Source organism: Hyperolius riggenbachi, chromosome 11, assembly GCF_040937935.1.
Source record: "Hyperolius riggenbachi isolate aHypRig1 chromosome 11, aHypRig1.pri, whole genome shotgun sequence".
Lineage (NCBI taxonomy): Eukaryota > Metazoa > Chordata > Amphibia > Anura > Hyperoliidae > Hyperolius > Hyperolius riggenbachi.
The window spans coordinates 81157109-81175417 of NC_090656.1; the positions used below are offsets into that span (position 1 = coordinate 81157109).

At 44.4% G+C, this 18309-nt stretch overlaps 1 protein-coding gene across 4 annotated transcripts in view; it reads right to left on the reverse strand.

Annotated features, from left to right (window-relative positions):
• The window catches only part of FAR1 (fatty acyl-CoA reductase 1), a 185656-nt gene that overhangs the window by 165151 nt on the left and 2196 nt on the right, over positions 1-18309 (reverse strand). Inside the window, exon 2 of one of the 4 annotated variants that reach the window (XM_068261226.1) lies at positions 2543-2738. The exons of the other annotated variants lie outside the window; for them this stretch is intronic. The gene's annotated coding sequence lies outside the window, so the exon portion shown is untranslated. The remainder of the gene's footprint in view (positions 1-2542; positions 2739-18309) is intronic. 4 annotated transcript variants of the gene reach the window in all.

The following is an 18309-nucleotide window of genomic DNA, read 5'->3' on the forward strand; positions in this document are numbered from 1 at the left end:
AATAATAATAATAATAATCTGAACATTTGTATAGCGCTTTTCTCCTGTCAGACTCAAAGCGCTCAAGAGCTGCAGCCACTGGGACGCGCTCAAGAGGCCACCCTGCAGTGTTAGGGAGTCTTGCCTTTAACTCCTTACTGAATAGGTACTTGACCTAGCCAGGATCCGAACCCTGGTCTCCCATGTCAAAGGCAGAGCCCTTAACCAGTACACTATCCAGCCACTACATCAGTTACATTAGTTATGTTAATTAGAATAGATGGGTAATATAATCTCTTACCCACCCTGTTTTAAAAGAACAGGCAAATGTTTGTGATTCATGGGGGCTGCCATCTTTGTCATGGGGCAGCCATCTTTTTGGTTGAAAGGAGGTGACAAGGAGCAGGAGACACAGTTCCAACTATCCTGTGTCCTGATTACCCCTCCCTGCTGCACACGCTAGGCTTCAAAATGTCAAATTCAAAATGTAAAAAAAAAAAAAAAAAAAAAAAAAAAAAATTGCACCAAAACAGCAGAACGAGAACAGCAAAATCAGAAATCCCATCATGCTTTGCACAGCATCAGGGGAAAAAAGCCCGGGCAGTTTTCTTCTGTGCAGCTAAAAATGAGACTTTTATAAAAGAAACAGAGTTCGGGTGCTGTGAAACTGTTAAAGAAACACAAAGCCTTTTCAGTGATGCGGAGTCGATTTTTAGTCCGGAGGTTTACTTTAAGGCCTCTTTCACAGTGCAACAAAGTCGCACGTTAGAAAATTTTATAACGCAGACTTAGGCCTCATTCAGACTATACGCGCTGCCATGCGCATTTTGGCAGCGCGTACAGTGTGCGACACGCAAGAACGGTAGAAGGGCATAGACAGCCCTTCTACCGTTCCCATCATATGCGCTGCGTGGCAGCGCAATTTCGCTCTGCATGCATTTTGGGGAATCGCAGCGCAGATCCCATTCATTGCAATGAATGGGATCTGCAGCGCAGCATAGTAGCGAAGATGGCGTGCGATCATACGCGTTGTGTTCCGCTCGCACATCCACCTGCGCTACATGATGTGAACGAGGCCTAACGCACAGCAATACAAAGTCTGTGCGACATTCACAGTGCACACGTTGCGTTGTGTGTAACGTGAAGCAATATTTAGACAGCTGCATGCTGTGCGTTTAGCTGCGTTATGTGTGTTGTACACGCTCAGTAAGGTTTTTTTTAATTTTGGTTTTAAATGTAACGCATGCGGCGTTTTCGTTCCATCACTGTGCGTCGAAAACGGCGCACAAAACACAGGGCTAAAGAATGTACTATAACGTCCAAGTTATAGTCTTTCAATGCGTTGCATTAGGGGCATGTTATGCGACCTTAACGTCGCATCAAATGCAACGTCCCACTGTGAAAGAGGCCTAAATCTCAACTGAGAAACCATCTGTTTAGGCGGGCATCTATGGATACAGCTTTTTCGCCTGTAGCAAATCCCAACCCCATTATTTATGGTAGTAATCTTAGACATATCTATGCACTTTAAAACCTTTGGTAAAAAAGCAGTTTACAAATAAAGTTACGATGAGTGGGAGTGTTATGCAATTTGGCTGTATTTTCATAAATGTTTTTGGCAAATGCGTAATATGAAAAAAAGAGCGGTAAAGCCCTTCAAAGACATGGTATGATAACACTATGCAGTGGTTTCTGTTGACTTTTTTTTTACATCCATAATTTGCATTTATGTCAAGTTAAATTACCCAATAAAATAGGCATTTTTACATAGTTATTAGTATGTGTATTTGTTACTCATTCAGATCAATGCTGTTTTGTGCTAAGTCCATGAAATACCATGATGCTATAAACAGTAAACCAAAATATTACTAACAAATGTAAGCAGACTGCAGAGTGGTGCAGCGGAAGTGTGCTGGGCCCATAATCCAGAGGTTGTTGGATTGAAACCATCCCCTGCTAGGCATGATTTAATTTTTGCACCTCGCTTTATCGCATTGGCAAAACGGTTTCCATAGCTCTGTAAGAGAAAGTTTAACCTGCTGAGCGGTCTGGACGAGCTCAGCTCGTCCAACACTGCCAGAGGCTGCCGCTCAGGCCCTGCTGGGCCGATTTTAACCAAATAAAAAGCAGCACACGCAGCCGGCACTTTGCCAGCCGCGTGTGCTGCCTGATCGGCGAAAGAGGGTCCCCCCAGCCGCCCGAGCCCAGCGTAGCCGGAACAAACAGTTCCGGCCAGCGCTAAGGGCTGGATCGGAGGCGGCTGACGTCAGGACGTCGGCTGACGTCCATGACGTCACTCCGCTCGTCGCCATGGCGACGAGGGAAGCGAAACACGGAGGGCCGCTCATTGCGGCCTTCCGTGTTATCTCTTGCCGCCGGAGGCGATCGGAAGATCGCCTCCGGAGCGCCCTCTAGTGGGCTTTCATGCAGCCAACTTTCAGTTGGCTGCATGAAATAGTTTTTTTTTTATTTAAAAAAAACCCTCCCGCAGCCACCCTGGCGATTTAATCAGAACGCCAGGGTGGTTAATAAGGGCCCTGCCGTAACATAGATATTACGGTACCTAATACTACTCCTGGGCCTTTCTTGTAGTTGAAGAGATGAGTGAAATGGCTGGCTTCAGCCTGTAATGTTAGTTGACCTGGGTTCGATTCCCGGCCAATGGTGGTATAGTGGTGAGCATAGCTGCCTTCCAAGCAGTTGACCTGGGTTCGATTCCTGGCCAATGTATGCGAGCTTGCTTTCGACAGCCTACAAATCTATGGAGAGGGAGAGAGAGAGGTATAAAAAAAAAAAAAAAAAAAAAAAAAAAAACACACACACACAAGAACAAGATTAGCTCTCAAAAGAGCTGCTGTGGAGTGCAATTTTAGGAATAACAATCAGCCAGGAGCAAGCTTACAAGAGCCTAACTAATCTTTCCCTATGAGAGTGTCAGCAGCTTTCCTTTACTAATTACTACAGGGACACGAACGACTATAATGGCCGGCGCTGCCTGACTTATATAAGGGGGGGGGGGCTCCAGGAGATAGTGTAGCCTGATTGGCTACAACGGGCCTGCTGACTGTGATGTAGAAGGTCAAAGTTGACCCTAATGGTGCACTATGGAGGCGAATCGAACTTCCGGAAAAGTTCCAGGCGAACCGTTCAGGCCATCTCTATTACTAAACAATATAATGTCTGCCTTATTGGGCTCTCAGACACATGAAACTATTAAGGTGGTCATTAACAGTACAATCCTGCAGCCAATCATTTCTAATTGTTGCTGTAATTGATCGGAAATGTTACATTGTCCCCATTAACAGCTGGATTCCCACTAACCAATTTGATCATATAATTGGAATCGATCCATCCATCAGCGGGAATTTGGCTGTTATTGGGCACAAGCAATCGATTCTCATCAATTATTGCAGCAATCGGAAACTATTGATTAACCGCAGGATTGCACCATTAATGGCCTTGTTCACATACATCGCAAGCGCTGAGCGATTTTGAAAGCGATTTTCTAAGCACTTGTGTAGCGATGCTTTTTTCACTTCCAGACGTCAGTCAGGAAGTGAACTGTGTGCCCCGGGAAATTAATAAATACAAAGTATTTATTCACTGAAAGCGCCCGGGAAATCGCTTTTTTAAGCGGTTAGCTATTTCCCTATGCTTTCTATTGAAACACGAATGCTCAGAAAATGGTGCGGGAGCCGCGTTTGTGATTGGATAGAAAGCTCATCGCTTGTGAGAACACTCACATAAGTTAACATTGCACTGGCACTTTTAAAGAGAAACTCCGACCAAGAATTGAACTTTATCCCAATCAGTAGCTGATACCCACTTTTACATGAAAAATATAATGATTTTCACAAACAGACCATCAGGGGGCGCTGTATGACTGATTTTGTGCTGAAACCCCTCCCACAAGAGGCTCTGGTACCGTACGGTACTCTGGGCAAACTGCCACAATGTAACAATGACACACACAGGAAATGGCTGTTTATAGCTGTCTGTTAAAGCCAGAACAGCTACATAATCTGCCCACAGTAACAATGTCACCATGTAATACATGTCAGAATGTGAATCTGGGAGAGGAAAGATTTTACAATGAGCAAACTCTGACTAAATCATGTATACATAATTATTGTAAAAATTAAGCACCTTTTTATATTAAATTATTTTCACTGGAGTTCCTCTTTAAGGTGATTTTTTAAAATAGTCGGTGCTAAAAAACAAAAAACCACCTCTAGTGTGAACAAGCCCTTAGAGTGATTGTGCCTTCATATGCACTACGCATAAGCAAGCATTCTTATATGATTACTTATTCCCTGTGTAGGCTTCTCTATGGATAAAAGAAAAAGCCTGCTTTCTGATCTAAAAGTACTTTTTAGAACGACTTTCCAGATATAAATAACATTCAAAGTTAAATTGCATAAACTGTTTCCTTACTGCTAGTTTCACAGCGGTATGTTGCACAACACACGCATATAAGGTGTGTGAACTGCAATTGAGCATAGACAAAGAATTTAACACAATACTTACTACAAAGCCTGAGGGGGGGGGGGGGGGGGGGGGTGTTATCCATTGGCTGTCAATTACTACAGAGGCATTGCTGCCACAGGATCCCCTTCAGCCCACTACCACCATAACGTGGAATATGTTGTGACTTTCAATAAACCAATGGACAGGAGGACACTTTCTGAAGCAAAAATAAAACAAATAGATACTTACCTAAGGAGAGAGAAGGCACTGGGTCCTATAGAGCCTTCCCATTCCTCTCCGCCTCCCCACATTCCTGCGCTAGCTAGCTCCCCCGGTAGCAGTATTTGACCAATCGGTCAGAGACTACTCTCTTCTGCTTCAGGTGAGCTTTGGAAGTCTTCGGGAGCACTCGGGCTCCTCAAGATGGGCAGTTCCATACTGCATGTGCACAGTGCATGTGCACTCGCTCGTGTGTAGTACAGAGTTGCACGTCTTCAGGCGCACTTGTGATCCAGAAGACTTCTGAAGCCTCCCACAGCAGGAGATTTAAACGGATGAGCCTGCAGGGGAACATGGGGACCAGGAGAGGAGTGGGAAGGCTCTATAGGACCCAGAGCCAACCTTCTCCTTAGGCAGGTATCATTTTTTTTGTTTTTTAATAATACTTTAGATTCTCTTTGACACAGTGATACACAGATAAAGTATGTGAAAAAGTATGTGCGTGCGATACTGGTAATGGAATTGAGCCATGTGGTGAGGTCACCCGCCGGCGCAGTACTTGAAGCTGGATGTACCACTAGAGGAGCACGGTAGCACGATATACACACACAGAGAGGCGGCAGCCGGTTGCTGTGGAGACACGCTAGCCGGATGGAGGTGGTGAGAGCCCTCTGAGACAACACCACATATCCCTTAAAGGGAACCTAAACTGAGAGGGATACGGATGTTTCCTTTTAAACAATACCAGTTGCCTGGCATCCTGCTGATCTATTTGCTGCAGTAGTATCTGGATCTCATCTCCAGAAAAGGGTGGCGGGACAGCACTCAAATGATTCAGGGGTCAGGCGTGCAGCGGATACACCAGTATACCACCCAGGTTAGTAATCGAAGTATTCCAAAAAGATCCAGCACAGCTCTTTTACCAAATTGTGTGGTGTGAGCAAGGACTATGGTGGTCCGAAACGGTGGACCGAGGCCACTATACAGATATTTACTTGTATGTTTTGTAAGATCCAATAAAGTATACCTTTTGGTAAAAGAGCTGTGCTGGATCGTTTTGGAAGACTTTTATCTGGATCTCACACCTGTAACAAGCATGCAGCTAATCCAGTCTGACTTCAGTCAGAGCACCTGATCTGCATGCTTGTTGAGGCGCAGTGGCTAAAAGTATTAGAGACACAGGATCAGCAGGAGAGTCAGGCAACTGGTATTATTTTAAAAGGAAAAATCCATATCCTTCTCAGTTTAGGTTCCCTTTAATTATGCCCACATAGCCTCCTGTTACAACTATTGCGCAACAATTTATGTACTGAACTGTGTGCGATGCAATGCCCAGGTATGGTAGCTGTAGCAAACCTGCAGGACTGCTCACAGTACCTTTATATAGCTCAGCCATATTGGTTGCCCTTTATGGACATCTAGTCTCTAGACACTGGAACTAGCAACAAATTGTCTTTTTGGACCAAGCAGTGATTGGAAGAGGTTTTCACTTTGCTTATACTCCCGGGTCTTTGGACAATGAGAATGCATGTGTCTAGTGTGGATGTGCTGCGTGGGGGACACAGCCAGCTGTGTATGCTTCAGGTTGCCTATACAGCTAATGTGGCTCATTTTATGTGGGGTAATGGGTTGTTTTGCTCAGCAGTATATAATAAAGGTTATTGTGTTTTATGAGACCAGTGTGGAGCCGTTTCACTAAAAGTATGTAAAACCCAACTCCAAGGTAAAAAAAAAAAAAAAAAAAACAACGTAGATATGGCTATTTTATAAGGCCCCGTTTCCACTATCGCGAATCCGCATGCGTCTTGCGTATGCGGATTCGCATAGACAATATAAGTGAATGGGCCTGTTTCCACTTATGCGTCTGCGGGAGCGTTTTATTGTGCAGAGAAAATCTGCACAGAACACCCTGCAGAATTCGCCTGGAATGCAGGCGATTCCGCACCGCAATAGTGGAAACGAGCCCTAAAAGGTTTTCAGTATATATCTGAGTTTTTACCTCTGGCCTCATTTGTAAGAGTATCTGACTTCCGCTATTGAGAGTAAATGGTTAAATATTGCCAATAGGAAGGCAGCAGGAAAACAGTAAGACTGGTTTCATCAAGTGACGCGGTCATGTGTTGCTGCCGTTTCTGTAATAGACACATTTTAAAGTGATGGCTGTACAAATGCAGACAGTTGCATGGTTAGTGGCCATTTGTAGAAAGGAAAGAAGTTTACTACTGCTCATTCCACACAGCAGGTGTACATCAAGCTTTGACAAACATCTGCCAGCAGCAGTGACCAAACTATATGAGAATGTGTACACTATTGTCAGTGAATGATCTGTGGCGTTTGGGCAGTAGTAATGGATTAGCTCCCCAACTGTGTGCACGAGCCCAATACTGCAGTGTAACCATGGTATCAGTCACAGATACCATATTATGTGTTGCGCTTCCAGTGTTTCCACGGTTTCCTCCCACATCTCCTAGTGGTTTGGGTCACCCTGAGCTGCTTGGTTACTCTCCCACATTAAAAAAATAAAAAAAAAATAAAAAAAAAATACACTTACTGGTGGGTTAATTGGCCTGCCCCACACAAAAAAAAGTTGGCTTTGGATATTTACAGAACTCTAGATTATGACTATGTGAAGCCTCCTACACACATATGAGGACTGTCAACCCAGGACTTGATCCCTTGGGCAACTGTGTGCTCCACAGCACCACTAGTCTACAGACTAGTCATGTATCTGTTGATATGGACGTAAGGAAAAACTATGTGCAGCACACAACAGAGTGGCTTCCGGTGGGCTGAATGTATAGGACCACAATTTGGTTGAGTACCACTAAAGATCTGGTGTGCTGGATCTTTGGGTGAAATGGAGGAAGCTCCTGTAAAGCATGCTAGGTCAGGGCTGGGTAAACTACACAGTCTGGGCTTCATGCTGCGGACCGCATTCCTTTGATTCGTCTCCTCTCTTACCTCCCACTATGAAGAGTCACGAGCGGGTGGTAGCAGTGGGTTAAAACGTACTTGCTTGGCAATTCCAGCGTCATCTCCATGGCAACAGGCCATCACACTTTCAGGACATACCAGCGTAATACACACTGGCTGCCAGTGTACACTGTCATGTCCTGACGGTGTGTCATGTGACGCAGTTTGCCCAGCGCTTCTATAGATTCTCTTCCAAGGCGGTTCTTAATGTCCACCTCAGCTGAGCTTAATCTGGAATGTATAAGAAATTAGATTGTAAATACCGCTGAGGAAAGTTTGTGACACAACCATGGATTGCATAGAGTGCCGCAAAAGATGATGACGCTATATAAGTGCACAGTAATATACCACACTGTCGAAAATTGATCAAAATTACAAACATTCCAGCTTGTTGTGCTATACTGTATATTTTCTAGAAAATTCAATGGTAAATCAAAGTGTGGTTGACTACCTCAACTTTGTTTTATTACGGTAGGTGATGTCAAGGTTAATTAGGGACAATAAAATTGAAATTGAAAAGATATCTGAAAATACAAAAGAAGCCCACTGTGTCGAACACTTCCAATCCAGCACAGGAGACCTGGGCGCAACCGGCGCCACCATAGACCATAACAGGAATTATGGCTATAGCTGCACACGCTGAGTAACTTCAGCGCCGTCAGAAGACAGAGCTGAAGTTACTTATAAACACAATAATGTGGCCTCCTGCAATCGCTGGAAGCAGAATTATTTCATTCCCCACTATCCAAGGTGGCCTGGAGGGGGAATAGTATTTAACGTGGCCAGGAACTTGTGCAGCAGCAGGATCAGCCATGCCAGCTGTATCCTGCGCCAAAGTCTCCCACGCCGATTCCTCTCCTGCGCCCAAGTCTCCCGCGCCAATTCCTCTCGTACGCCACTGTGTGCCCTGAAAACCATAGCAAATGTTCTGCTAAGCTACAGAACACTGATAAATAAGGGAGGGGGATATAAGATAAAAGTGCTGTATTCTGAAAAGCAAGGAATGCAGACTGAAATATCAGCAGAATGTCGTCTAACAAGAACAAGGAGACATCTTGAGAAGCAAGTTCTAGAGAGGGGTCTACAGGAAAGAGGTCCTCTGCACTTCAGTGAACTATGATTGACTCACTTCAAGGAGGGAAACTCCTAACCTCCAACCTAGTGTGAATGACTAAAACAAGAACAGCCTGCAGTCTGGAAGGTGAGTGAAGAGAGCAAGAATTCTGATTCAGTGAGGGAGGGACTATCAGACAGGAAGAGTAAAGTCACTGAGGTGTGACAGGGCAGTTAGAAAGAAATTAGTACTACTGATTAGCTGTACTACAGATAACAGAACAAACTGTAGAAAGACTGGAAAATACAGAGTGAGATTTAAGGCCCATACACACGTCAGATTTCCGCGAAGGACGGGTCGTTTGAAAGTCCTGTTGTTCGCCCGCTAAATCGGGCGTGTGTACAGACTGCCGTTCGCTTGATAAGGGTGAGTTTGAGCAATCCGCCCGGCGGCAGAAGAGCTCACAGGTGGTGAAACATTTGCACAGGTTGGATAATCTTAGTATGATAAATATTGCTTCCTATAACAAAAATGGTAATTGTACATCTCCCTACAAGGCCAGTATGAATAGACATGAAAAGCGGAGGCTCATGAAGGAAACGTTGCTTACTAGAGGTTTTTCAGGGCTGAAGAGCACTGGACAACATACCTGACCCTATAAATTCTGGTCTGGATTTAGAAGAAGAAGAAAAAAAAAAAAAAAGGTCTCAAGGGTGTAACACTTATCTGGGTCATAAACCACAGACATATCGTAATTGTTAAAATGTCTTTGCAATAGCCACCATTTACCATTAATATGAAAGGAGAATAATCTCTAGTGGAACAGGAAAGGGGTAAACTATTCCTACTTCACTACAAATTCATATGTTGTTTCTGTTCAGCTAGCAGCCAGGTACAATATTTTTAGATAGGAAACACACTTGTGTCTTCAGGAAACAAAGAAAAATCCTTGCAAGCAATTATCCACATGTGTGATTTTGTTTGTGATTGAATGCAGGCCTTTTTTAAAGTAGCCAGTGATTTTCAATGAGGTATCGCACACAAGTGTGATCCATGCCTTAGACATGCCAAATGCTTCCTTGAAGCCATGACTGTTTTCCATTCACTGCATGCTGGACTTCTAGGGAACAAATCACCTGTGGTTTATTGGGCAAATAGACGAATGACCTGATGAAACGGAGGACGTACCTCTGAGAAACGCATCGGCTATTTGCCCAATAAGCCACCTCTTTTAGCCATTAACGCTTCCTCGTCCATTATCTACAGTCACCACGGGATTGCCAAGCAATCGTGTGATGCCTAATTGTTTATCTCAGTAGTTTATTTTTCATCTCGGGTTCACTTTAAGTGTACAAACACTTATGATGACAGCGCTGAGGTTAAAGAAGAAAGGCGGGTCGGCTAAAAAGTGAGTGGCAGAAAGTTAGTGGGCTAAAGGAAAGTATGACAGGAGGAAGTACCATGAAAAGCACATAAGTGATTTATTAAGCAGAGCAAGTCTAGTATGTATAGCGTATATTTTATTCACTACAGTACAGATTTAATAGACGTAGAAGTAAAAGTGAACTAAACAAAAAAGACATACTTTAACAGTAACAGTAGTATAAATTCCACCTTTTACAGGTTGTCTGAACAGAAAGGAATCCAATTACAGACATGTATGTTCTCTTTTTGAGAATCCCAACTGCCTGTCATTCAGATGTTTTGGCTTCTGTAGTGCGTGACTCACAAGTGGAACAAGCATGCTGCCAGGGCCAACAGAGCACCTGATCTATATGATTGTTCTGGACCAGTAAAGCCAACGATATCAGAGGCATAGGATAGGTGCAAGAGACGTGCAAGACGAATTTTCAATTCAATCATTGGCTCCTGCCAGACAGCTCTCACTCCTAAGCCTTGTACACATTAGAAGGTTAGTGGCCAATCGTAGCCTTCCTTGCTGAAAATCTAGCGTTTGAATAGCCTCCCCAATGCCGTTCTGGGTTGGTTCACACTACCAGCACAAGTGATTTGAAAAGCTCTTGTTAATGCAATGCTAAGAGTAATTTGTTTAAAAATCGCATTGCTCAAGTGAGAACACACAACATTACATTAACAAGAGCTTTTCATATCATAAGCGCTCAGGAAAAAGCTCTTGCAGCGTGACCCAGCCTGTAATGATCCTGACTGCCGGAGTGCCCCAGTTGACCACTCTGTTCTCCTCCTTAATCCTTCTGCTGGAAGCTGCACCATCATCCTTCCTTACCCCTACATAGCAACAGAACGCGACTAAGGCCTCTTGCACACTGCAAGCAAATCAGATTCAGATTTTTAATCTGTTTTTACATCCGATTCAGATTTTTAATCTTAACTGCATGCTGCGTTTTTTGATCCGTTTTTCTGTTGAATGTATTCAAGAAAAATCGGAAACGGAATCGGAAAACGGATTTGCAGTGTGCAGGGAGCCTTATAATGTGTCTGTATAGCACTGGGCCCCATATTGTCACTTGAGGGATGAAGTACAGATCCTTGTGGGCAATATTCTTTGTGCATGTGAACTCAACTCTAGTTTCCCTTAATTCAACCATTCTAAAAAAAAAGTCAAAGTGACAGAAAACTGGCTTATTGCAGTAATATCTCTGTGCTGAATAGTCTATTCAAAGTCCTCAGAATGGGCTGCTTACCGCTGGTAAAACAACCTATTGTCTTCCACTGTGTTGTCTATTTACACTTGACTCTCCCCAGAGTGAGCTGCAGGAGAAAAATCAGAGACATGCAGCTGTGGCCTGTTGAAACTGTTACTCAAGATAGTTTGCTGCCCAGTCATACATGTTTAACTCAGCCGACCAGCATGTGCTGTCCTATGGAAGGAGAAAGTAGTTGAAGAAATAAAAAAAAAAAAAAAAAAAAAAAAAAAAGATCTGATCCGGCTCCACTGTTTATCGCTCACATGAAGGATGGAACAGACACCAAACTGACAGCTGAAATGATCAACAACAATTGTTTCAGCCTTACAATTTGTCCATCTTAAATGAACTGGAGAGAATCTCTTCTGACAAAATGTTTAAAAATATGTCAGTTTACAAAGTTTTCAGTTTAAAAAGGTTAAACCCAAATATTGATTAGAGACACTGCTAAAAGGCAAGGTTGAGGTCTGAGGCTTGATCTATGCTATAAATGCAATTGATTTTGCACACTTGTACACAACTGAAGTACAACACCCAATAATTGCTCTATGCTGCATAGAGGCAATGCAGTGCGCAATTCTTTAATGGAGAACTCCACCCATTGCCTTATGACATGGGTGTGAATGCAGGTGACAAATACACATTCCACCATTAGCCTCTTTGCTATCTTTAGTGTAGAACACCTGTAATATCACTTCACACATGGGCCACTCTCCCCTGCTCTTCCTATTCAACTTCTTTACTATGCTCACATTTTTAATTCTTAAAAAGGAATCCAGAAGAGCAAAAGAGTGCTGTGCATATGAGTGAGGCCATGTGCCAGGGTTTTCAACAATGACTATACAGAGGAAGCCTGTATGAGGCAAGTATTAGTTTTTCACCTGCACAGACCTCCACCCATTCCATCATATATGGTGATGGAGTAGGGGTTATCTGAGGCATAATAAATGTCAAAAATTAATATACTGAAGGAGAGGAAAGCCTCTGGATCCTCCAGACTTCACACACTTGTCCTCCCGTCACTACCTCAGAACCTTTCTTAAGGCCTGGAACCCACTGAAAACCGCAAACGCAAAAGCTAGCGTTGTGTCTGAGCGGTTTGCAAGTGGATTCATGCACGTTTTCAGTCGCGTTTTGCAACAGTGTATTTTTTTGCTCAGCGGTTGTGTAGCGTTTTGCGTTTCGCGTTTTTATCCTGATTGGTCCTGTGAATTATTTTTAATTTTGTTACAGTGTGCTGAACCGCAAAACGCTAGCAAAACCGCTCAGTTTAGGTTTTGCTGAGCGTTTCTGCTAGCGTTTCAATACTTTACATTGAAGCGCTAACGCTCCCAAAATGCTGCAGGTCCTGCGTTTGCGTTTCTGGGAAACGCAAACGCTCCTGTGGAAGTTGCCCCATCCATTAACATCAGCTGAGCGTTTTGGCAAAACACTAGCGTATCACAGCGCTGCCAAAATGCTCAAAAAAACGCTCTTGTGGGTTCCAGCCCTAAAGGATACCAGAGCCGAATGCTAAAACTTAAAATGGGGGGGGGGGGGGTGCGATGCCCACTGCTCCCCTTCTCCATACCGCAATCTCTCCGTGCAACTGAGTCCAGGTCACCAGAGTCTGGCAGTAGTGCGCAGCAGAGAGCGCTCTGCGCATGCACTTTTGGGAGGGAGGGATTACGGTATGAAGGAGGTGGACAGAGGAGAACCGGGAGGAGTGGTGAGCAGCTGGACTGCACCTAGTACATGCCTGCTCCCCCGGTTTTTAGTTTAACGTTCAGCTATAGTATCCTACAAAAAGCTCCAGAAGTGAACTATCCTGTAGAAATGGAGGTTACAGGCATTTATGGGTCGTCATGCCCTCTGCTCCCTTCGAGCCTATTTCCACTACACGCAGATTGGATGCAGAATTGATGCAGAATGGATGCAGAAAAACAGACTCCAATGAATGCCTATGGGAAAATCTGCATCAGAAAAATTGCGTTTAGTAGAAACAGGCCCATAGGCATTAATTGGAGTCATTTTTCTGCATCCAATCTGCGTGTAGTGGAAATAGGCCCTTTGTTCACGTGTGAACCGCCAACCAAGTCAGGAGCATTCTGCTCAAGTGCTGCTATGAGTCTACGTAGCGTGTATGCATAGAGCATTGCCAACAATGGTCAAGGAAGAGCACCGGCGGGCCTGGTTTGCACAGCAGCCTTTTGCATGCAAACGGAGAACGGCAGTGAACAGAGGGCATGACAAGTCGACTACTGCCCATAACTTCCATTTCTACAGGTGAGTTAACCTCTGGTATCCTTTAAAGCAGGGGTCCCCAAACATTTTGGGTCGAGGGCCGGGTCAACATACTTCAGACTGCTGGGGGCTCGGTGTATACATAAAACGATGTAGAAGTCTTTGTGGGCCAGACAGTGCAGCATACCCAGGTGTCAACCCGCAGTCCAATTGGACAGCAGTGTCACCTGATGTGGAATTTGATTGGAAACCAGCGAATTACTGCTTTCTGGCTTCCATGTGGATGGGTGGTGCTAGCACTTCTATTCTATAGGTGTACCAACAATGGATGTAGCTGACGGCATCTATAATTAATATATTTTGTGTGTGGGGAGCCAGTAAAAAAGCCTCACTGGGCCACATTTGGCCCGCAGGCCTTAGTTTGAAGACCACTGCTTTAAAGGAATGATCCAAGCTATTGGAGGAAAAAAAAAAAAACGACAACATGTGACCCGCGCCGTGGAGCGTAGAAGCCCACCCGGAATCCGACCAGGCGAGGTCGGCTGCGCCAGCGGAGAAGACCGGGAGCCAGCGGAGCTGCGGCAAGGGCACAGGACGGCTGCCACAGGCAAGAGGAAGCCCCAGGTAAGTGGATCTTTTTTTTTTTCAATAGCTTGGATGTTTCCTTTAACCATTTAATGACAATTGCACGTATTAAAAACGTCATGCTCTAGCCTGGTAATGGCAACATGACATTTCTAATACGTCTTGCGTTCCCGCCGCCGCTCCGCACGTGTGCGTGCCGCTACCGCCGCCGTTTCCGTCAGGATCCCGCGTTAAGTGATTGGGGAAGAGGACCAAGCGGTCCTCTACCCAATCGCAATGCCTGGAGTGAATGGATGTGCCCGCGAACAGCGGCCGCGTCCATTCACAAAAACAGGAAACTGTCACAGTTAAACAATATGTAAACAAAAAAGTGATCACTTCCTATAACGGGTGAGTGTTCACTAGCGCCATCTTGTGGCCAAAAAGTATATTACACATACATACTACATACACAATATTAATAAAATGAATTACACTTTCAACCCCCCCCCCCCCCTCTTCTGGCACAAGCATGGCCACACTGAACCCACATGAGCAGGGCCACACTTGCACAGTAGCACTGATCGGCTCCAGCTTACTGCGCAAGCCTTGCCGTACTTGCAAATGCACAGTACGGCCACACTCGTGCTTAAAGAGAACCAACTCAACCATCCTTGGGCTCCTGCTCATACGCCACCACAGGCCATGCATGCCTCAATCGAATTTCCACCGCCTGGTGCTCATCTGCAGCTGCAATTTTTATTACTGCGCATTCGCAGAATGCTCCCTGCTACAGGGCCCAAAGCTGCGCCTGAAACTTATGGACAGGAACAGTGGTTCAACATAGAAGAGACATAGAAGACAGCGAGGGACCAGGGCGACTACAGTGGGCTGGAAAAAGCCTCATATAAGTTGAACAGTTGACCTTTGTGTCACTTAAGGTTGCCTTTAATAGGAACTGCATAATATAAACTCAGATGCTCCTCAACAATTGTGTAGAACAGAAGTACTCAAACCCTAAAGCCCCATCTACACGATACGATTCTTTATATGATTCTATTTACGTTCCGATTAAATCCAACATGTCCGATTGGGATTCGATTTGATTAAATTCGATTTGCCATTGTTTTGCAATGGCAAATCGAATTGAATCGAATCCCGATCGGACATGTTGGATTTAATCGGATCATAAATAGAATCGTATAAAGAATCGTATCATGTAGATTGGGCATAAAGGCCCAAACTACAAGGCTTACATGTCTACTACTAATTACTGCTAACAAGACAAAACAGTAGTAATACAAACAGATGGCTGTGAACAATGGTGGCTACATTTGAGTCATTCATGTTACTATAAACATGAATGGCCTCAACTTACTACAGCAATGCTGCAATGGAGATTTATAATTGATATAGTTTAGCACTTCAACAATGAAATTTGTCAACTCGTAGCTCCAAAGTATTAAAGAATTATAAACAAGTAGGACCACAGCAACTAGAGAATTATGTTATATGGCAAGGTTCATACCTTGAAAACAGGTTTTAATGACAGCATTATAGATACTGGTAGAAAATACACACTTGTACGACATACTGAAACTAGAGGCTGCACAACAAGGAGCAATAATAACTCCATGCTAAGCTTTTCCATAAAATTCTGATTATATGTATGTGGTGTTAAATTTGGGGGAAAAAAAAAAAAAAAGGGAGATGGGACATTTGGAACAGTCACCACTGCAGCTACCACAACAGAAAACCGCATACATGAAAAAAAGGCACCTGAAAAAAAGGGCGCAGGAGATTGCCGCTAGTAAAAGATCACTAAAATGAAAGATATTGTATTACTGGATTTTGATAGTAAAATCTGTAATATTTACCGATATTTTACTATGGCTAAATCTACCCTACTCACACAGAACACTTCCCTGGTGGTGCCTAACCCTAAGACCACCGCCCTGGTGGCGCCTGTTCCTAAGACCCCTGGTAGCGCTTAACCCTTATGCTGGGGATACACGGTACGTTTCTGTACCATGTATCGACCAGCTGATAATATTCAGCTGGCCCGATCAAGCCGGTCGACCCCCGCCCGCGTGATTCTCGCCGGGCGGACAATGGCAGGGAATCGAGCGGCTGATAAGGACCGCCAGCGGAGACGAGCGGGGATGGATCCGCGCGCACGAGCGGCGGGGGTCGATCCGGCGGATCGACCCATGTATGCCCAGCATTAGGCTCAGTTCACACTTGTTTTAAAAACGTATCTGTGGGATACGCTTTAAAGCTCTGCAAGAAAAGTAAGAAAAATGTAGAAAACCCCTTATCATAGTTACACAGCAGCTTATATTTGTATCAATAAGCTGGAACATTTAGTTAAAGGGAACCTAAACTGAGAAGGAAATGGATTTTTCCTTTTGTAATAATACAGGTTGCCTAACTCTCCTGCTGATCCTGTGCCTCTAATACTTTCAGCCACAGCCCCTCAACAAGCATGCAGATCAGGTGCTCTGACTGAAGTCAGACTGGATTAGCTGCATGCTTGTTTCAGGTGCGTAATTCAGCCACTACTGCAGCAAAGATCAGCAGGACTGCCAAGCAACTGGTATTGTTTAAAATGAAACTTCCATATCCCTCTCAGGTAAGGTTCCCTTTGGAACCAAAAAACAATTGTTTAATTGTTTAGCAAATAAAGCACTGCATGTTCTGGCCTGGACTTGTAGCTGCCTAAAGCTGGCCATATACCATTCAACTGTCACCATATTTTGTTTTTCATCCTCAATCAATATGATCGATAATTTTACATCCAATTAAAGACCAACATCATTCTTTTGTTCAATTATAAACCTGGGGTGGGGGGGGAGGGAGAGGAACAAGTTCTATTTTACTTACTTCTGCCAGCTTTGCAGGTCCCTCAGTCCACCCCACTCCCCAATTTGCTTCATCGTGTCCCTCCAAAAGATCGCCGGCTGCGCATGCACGACCTTGGCCTTGCGCCTTCTCATTCATTCTCCTGTGGCTGGGAGAATTCTTTGCATGCGCAGTTTAAATCTTTACAAACTATGTATGGGCAGAACTCTCCCAGAAACAGAAGAGTGATCAAGGACATGCACAGTAGCCCATAACGGTGAGTTTTCAGATGAACAAAGCAGCCCAAACAAGTGGATTGGGAGAAATCCAAAGGACCTGTAAGGCTACGGGGAACTGGAAGAAGCCCCAGGTAAGTAAAATAGAACTTGTTCCCACCGTCTCAGGTCTACTTTAATACCAATTGCAAATGTTAAAAATCACTTAAATTCATGATTGATCAGACTTGTGTCTACTCAATTGTCTAATGCCTAACACACCACGCAATTTCACTTCAGATAGAGAGGTCAAAACTATTATTTCCGACAGGTCCAACAGTAAGATTCTGCATGCAGAAAACTGACTCCAATGAAAGCCTATGGACCTGTTTCCACTGAACATGATTTTTCTGATGCAGATTTCCCATAGGCATTCATTGGAGTCAGTTTTCTGCATGCAGAATCTGCGTGTAGTGGAAACAGGCCCTAACTAAGGCAGAACTGTATCCCAGGTCAGATGCTTGTAGTTAACAAACCTAACTGTATGCCATGCTGAGAGCAGATGTACCAGTGCTTGATCATATATAGCAGCTACACCTGTACATGGCATACTAGGACCATTAGTTAAAAGCAGTTAAATCACCTATAGTTAGTAGGCAGGTATACCATAGCATGGTATGCTGGGAGAGACTGGCAGCTAGTGAACAGGTATACCATAGCATGGTATGCTGGGACTGGCAGCTAGTGAACAGGTATATCAGAGCATGGTATGCTGGGACTGGAAGCTATGACTAGGTATACCAGAACATGGTATCCTGGGATTGGCAGCTAGTGAACAGGTATACCAGAGCATGGTATGCTGGGGGGACTGGTAGCTAGTGAATAGGTATACAAGTGCAGGGTATGCTGGGACTGGAAGCTAGTGAACAGGTATATCAGAGCATGGTATGCTGGGAGGGACTGGCAGCTAGTGAACAGGTATACCAGAGCCTGGTATGCTGGCACTAGTGAACAGGCATATCAGAGCAGGGTATGTCGGGACTGGCAGCTAGTGAACAGGCATATCAAAGCAGGGTATGTCGGGACTGGCAGCTAGTGAACAGGCATA